Source organism: Acomys russatus, chromosome 22 (genome assembly GCF_903995435.1).
Source record: "Acomys russatus chromosome 22, mAcoRus1.1, whole genome shotgun sequence".
In the NCBI taxonomy this organism is placed as follows: Eukaryota; Metazoa; Chordata; class Mammalia; order Rodentia; family Muridae; genus Acomys; species Acomys russatus.
Genome location: NC_067158.1, coordinates 37,707,322 through 37,713,738, shown reverse-complemented (window position 1 = coordinate 37,713,738; position 6,417 = coordinate 37,707,322).

Here is a 6,417-nt window from a genome sequence, read left to right as displayed (position 1 = left end):
TACCATAGAATGGATATTGCTTCTGCTTTGAAAAACTGGAAATAATAAATACTTAAGATATGAATATTATAGAATAATGATTTCAGAACAAAAAAGAAAGTATATAGGATCATTTACTTGAAGTAAGATTTTCTATTAAATCAATCAGGTCCTGTGGTTTGAACACCAACAATTAAGAAACAGAGATTGTGACATATCTCTAAATGTGAATGCATACATTCAAGTATATACATATACATCCTGTGCATAAACATATTTATCTATAAATCCAAATGTATAGAATTATATATGTATATATTTACACATATACACTATATATTATATTAATATGTATTTTGTATATTATATATGTATACTGCATATATTATATATATTCATGAATAGGGATACATATATGTTCACAGTTCTGTGTGTGTGTCTCTGGATATTTCCATAGTTGTTAAATTATAATTGTTTCCATGGGAGTTATTAAAAAATTAGACTGTATAAGACACCTAAAAATCTTTAATTATTAGGAAAAGTGTGTTCCCAATAATTTTTCCAGAGATTAAATTATTTAACTGATTACCCTATAGCATCCATGAGACATTCCTGTAAAGTAGAAATAATTTGAATCATCACACCTGCTTAATCTCCTTTGAAATTCTTCAGTCAATATATTTCTGCATAAAGATTGTGTGCTGTACTATCCAAAAACTGCACTTTTAACCACTGTACAGATTACAGGCGCTACATGAAACGTGTGTGTGTGTGTGTGTGTGTGTGTGTGTATGCATGTTTGTGGAGAGAAACACATGTAAGCTTTTTCATGCCAAAGATCACTCCTTATGAATAATCAACATTGTTCCTTGAACCAGCATCTTTCACTGAGATGAGGGGCCCCCAGTTGGGATTGGCTGACAGACAGCTAACCCAAAAGAGGGTCCTCTTGACTTTACTTCTCCAGCACTGAGGCAAAAAGTTTGTATTTCTATGTCCACACTTACATGGGCTCTAGGAGGTTAAAGTCTGGTACTCATGGTTGCATGCCCAACTAAATTATCTACCCAGACCCAGAAAGATATTTTCTTTGGTTTTGCATTTCAGAGATCTTTAACTTCACTTACAAACCTATATAATATGTGGAGGAGGCACAATGGAAGCATCACTTTTTGACCTCTATGTATAATTCTGGGCAACATCCTTATCAACGAACAGCTAGAATTCTAGAATTCAAGTACAGCATTCTCTCCACCTTCGCATACTAACTCATGATTACCTCATACATTTTCACTGGTCAGTGCAATGGTGTTTCTTAATGAAGACTTAGGTTGTAGTGTCAGATGTTTACTTCTTTGTAAATTTTTCCACAATATTTCAGAAATGAAAATTGAACAGAGGATAGTTTTATAGAATGATAACACATGAATTTGTGTGTACATTTATACATTTTCATACATCTACTTGTATGTGTACTTATTTAGGTGTGTGTATGTATACAGATGACCACAGTTCCCTATAATGAGCAAATAAATAGTAAATAAACATATTCCCTACAGTATATATAAGTAGTCACTTTTAGCATTGTTGAAAAATAAAGAATAGGTAAAAACAATAATTTTGAAAACTATGTATTAGTTGTAGAAGGGTCTGAGCAAATTTTTTAAACTTACAAATCTTTTGCTTGTATGTTATGGTTTCCCATTGTGTCTCTCTAGGCTTTCTGTGTATGTAAGTGAGTATGTCTTGAGATCACCTGATTTTTGTTTGGCTCTTTTATTCTGTATGTTCTGTCCCACTCTGGTTTGTTTTACTACTACTGCTGTTGCTGCTACTATTACCACCACCCCCACCACTACTACTACTAGATGCATGTTCTTAATTCTAATGAAAGAGAGAAAGAGAGGCTATAGATTTGGATATGTGGGGAGATGGGGGAAGATCTAGAAGGAGTTGAAGGAGGAAAACTGTAATAAGAATGCATTTTGTGAAAAAGGTGTTATTCCCAATAAAAACAAATAAGCAGATTATCTATCATGGATATGTAGTTAAATGTTAGAAATATTAATTCATAATATTCATCAATGGGCTTATATCAATCTTAGAAAGTAATAACATAAACCAAGCAAAAGGTGTATGTGTCTTCATGGTAACATCACAGAAAAAACAAGAAATTGTTCTTTACCCAGTATCCTATTTACTTTGATGTCGACTTGACACAAGCTAGAGCCATAAGAGATGAGGGAGTCTCAATTAACAAAATGCCTCTGTAAGTTGGGATGTAGGCAAGCCTGTAAGGCATTTTCTTAATTAGTGATTAATGGGGCAGGGCTCTTCCCATTTTTTGTGCAGTCATCCTTGGGCTGGCTTCTATTAGAATATAGGTTGAGAGTGTCACGTGAAGCAAGCCAGTAAGCAGCACCCCTCTATGCCCTCTGCATCAGCTCCTGCCCTCTGGTTCTTGCCCTGTTTGAGTTTATGTCCAGGATTTCTTCAGTGATGGACTACAGTGTGTAAGTGTACTTAAAATAGAGCCTTTTCTCTCTAACTTTCTCTTTCATCATGATGTTTCACTGCATTAGTAGTTACCCCAACAATACCAGCCAGAGTTTGGTGGCAACTGTAAAGGTTGGATGCTGGAGGCACTATAGGAAACAAAGAGAAACAAGTGTAAAAGGAATATGACATCAGCTCTCATGGAAAGAGCAAAAAATTGGGATTTTAGAGATGAGACTGAGGTAAATAACCTGATGGGAACTTGGAAAACAGTTTATATTTCTAAAGTATGAGACTCAACTAAGCAGGGATGTTATAGGTTAGGTAGAAAGGAGGCAGCTCACGGTGGATCTTGCTCAAGTATAAGAAATATTGGACATCATGTGTTGGGGTCAGAGAATCTTTGGAGAGAATGAACTAACAAAGAAGACAGTGCTGTGGCTTTTATGAGTAGTTTCTAGAGTGAAGAGAGGCAGGACATTGAACAAGGAGAGAAATCCAAAGGTCACTGAAGTGGAAAATCATTATGACCTGTCAAGTGTGTATGTGTCCATGTGAGAGGGCAGATGAAAGATTCCAGATTTTTAAGATTAATGGTGACAATGTAAGAGAAAGAAATAAGTCTAGGAGGAAAAAGGGAAGTTGATTTAAAAATAAAGTGTTCTACTTTAAAGAGAGACCACGTGAACCCATGAAGACAGTGCTTGGTACCTGCAAGTCCCATTTGGGAGTTATTTTAGCAATGAGATACAAAGAGGCCAAGTTGTTACACTAGCTTATAGTCAATCTTAAGCTTGCCATTCAGTTTCTTTCAGCCTTACTTAGAATTTCCCTTGTAAAATAAAGTACAATTTGCTGGGCTGTTATAAAGATCAAATGAGATCATGTCTATGAAAGTGTTCTTTAAGTTCAATATTTTTCCTGCAATGATGCCATGTTATCATCAGATTAAGCCAGACTCTGGCAGAGTTCCATCCCTATTAACCTTCACTGTTCCAGCTAGCTTAATTTAGAAAATTAAAATATTGGCAAAGAGGATAAAACTTAACTTTTAGGTTTATTTTTGAAAATCTATGATATTCTTTGAGAATAATACAATTTCTATTTGAATGAAACTTTGGAAGGACTGTAAAAAGCAATGAATAAACACTATGGCCCTAAAACCTAGCACTGAAAATGTAAAATCACAAGCCAAATTAAGGCACCAGTATTTACAGCAGAGAGTGGACATCATGAATATGACAGAAATTATTAGGGCACTTCCATATGGCAGATCTCAATGCCTAAAATGCTCCTGTAAAACCAACTTACAATTGTGAAAAGAATTGCACTTTTGATTGTAAGCTGTTGCTTTATTGTTCTCTGACCTTGTCCCAAGGGAAGGCATCTTACATTTCTTGAGAGAAGAGCCTATAAAACACAGGAAGCTGCAGAATGTCCTTTGGGAAATGTGTAAGGAGCTAGTCCTTACGGGAAGGAAACCTCTCTCCCTGGCAAAAGAGAAGGACTACACAAACAACCGCAGAGGCCAGAGATAGAGACACTGGAATAAAAAGCAAGGGCTGAACTTTCAAATAGGTTTTAAGTAGAGCAAAGACTACAAGACAAGACAGAATAAGCATGAGCCACAAAGAGAGAAGGTTCTAGTGATTTAAGAGAATACAATAAAATGCTCCCTTTTTTAAAGACAGAAATTGAATTTTCTTTTTCTTTCTGTGTTTTATAAGAAACTTTATAAACTCATGTAGACTTGTGAATTTGGAAGCAAACAAGGGAAACAGCTCAGAAGAGAAGCAAAAAGAAGGATATAAGAGGGATATCTAAGTTGAAAAACAGGAAAAAATAGAAAGACCTTTAATTTTTAAATGATTTCATAACCAGTAGATGCATGAATTGTTAGACCCATGAGTTACTCAAGAGAATGTTAAAGATAAAAATGAATTATGTTATAAATATTGAATGTGTGCTAAAAATAGAAACAATCCAGTATATTATATATGAAATATGGCCAATCTGGTTTTGTGCTCCATACCTTAAACAAGGATGGAGTAAAACCACCAAACAGGACCAGTCCACAGGTAGAAAGAAAATTTTAATTGAGGAGTCAAATTGCCAGACAGTTTCACTGGAATAGAGAGTTGCAATCCAGCAGGAAATCAATTAGATATACTCCGCATGGCGGGAGTCTGTTCTGATGCAGGCCACTGGATTAATCAAGACCTAGATGCCCTTGCTAGAGGTAGCTGACTTTTGGGATAACAAAGGTAGTGATTTTCCTAGTAAACAGAATCTGTCTTACAGGATTCCTGTAGAGTGCTGAGGTTAGGTTCTGTTTATCCAGCAACAATCTTTCTGTTTATCAGGTCAGAGTCCTGCTGTTAGAACATTGTCATCAGCACTGCCTTTTTGAGGACCCCTTTTGGATGTAACAGCTATGTTACTCTAAAAGCAAATTCATGTTATGTTATAATCTATTTTTAGAAGACCTTTACTGTATTAAAACTATGTGATGCTATTTACACAATATACAATCCACAGAATTATAACAAAGTGTTGGCTGCGTGGATAGGCAGGTAAAGTCATCTGTCACCAGGCTCAGCCACTTGAGTTTAACCCCTGATCCACATGGAAGAAAGGAACTGACTTCTGAAAGTTGTCCGCAGAACTCCAAGCATACACCATGGAGCACACACATGCACAAACATGCACAGATATAATCACGGCAAAGAATTACATATATTGAAAATCTATATGGACAAAACCCAAGTATCAATGAAAGTGTGAAAAATACGTTACAATAAAATTATAAAATTATAGAACAAGACTTAGATAAACACATAAAATTGTTATGGAAGGAGGCCTAGTTAGGTACTACACAGAGCACACAAATTCTTAGGAAGCTGCCTCTTCCATGGAGAGTACAGCACCCAGGTACTTGTACAACTCTTTTAAAGTTATGATAGTTTGACTACCATATGGTATGTATGTGACAACATACACAGCCATGATGCGCACACATATTGTTTTTACATTTTTAAAATTTTATCATTATGGTTTGAACATTTTTTTTTATGAAAACTTATTTACACATCTTTTTGTTTTCTAATGCCTAAGTCTTTTCTTTGAATACTGCCACACAATCAAACTTCCTACTTTCCTTTGCTATAGACAAGGTCAAAGTCAGAAGATCTAGGAGATCAGCTGAATCATTCTGACAGAAAGATTTAAGCAAGTTTCTGAAAAGGCAGATTCTCATACACACACTGCTATTTCATTAATGTGGAAGGTAAGGCAGTGAGAACAGAGGTAACATCAGAATTTGTGGCTTTATGATTACTAAATATTTCTCACAGTTCTCTTGATCTTCCTCTGTCCCTCAAAAATTGACACCACTCATTTCAGCTTAGACTCTGGATGGGCTAACGGATAATTGTAGTTTCAGCTAGCACCTGAGAGTCCCGTGGTTTGTCAATGAAATCAAGCCATGGTGATAAGCCATTAATATGCAAGGAATTCTTTTATACCATTGGATCTCAGTGCAAGCTCGCGAATGCAGATACAGTGGTGATGTCTTAAAAAAACCAAAGTAAAGAGGGCCCAGGCCACAGGTCGGCAAAAAAGAACAGGCAAAATGATAGAAAGCTGGAAAGAGCAGAGGAGAAGGCTGAAAAGCCCCCATTTCAGGATTGTTCCCTTTGCCCCCTATCTTCCTAAGGGCCCCTTCAGTAGAAACTTAGGTAGTAAAATAAATAATTTCAGCTTCCTCAATGAGTTAATTTGTTTCATGTAATGGATACACTGAGTCAGTATACAGGTCATGTTCTGTTTTATATTTTTAATACTAAACGCTTTAGAGACAAAATTTTAAATTTAGAAAAGTGGTATCTATAGGCCTTGCATTTCTATATTGCCATCAATTCTGTCTCAAATTTACTCCCCACT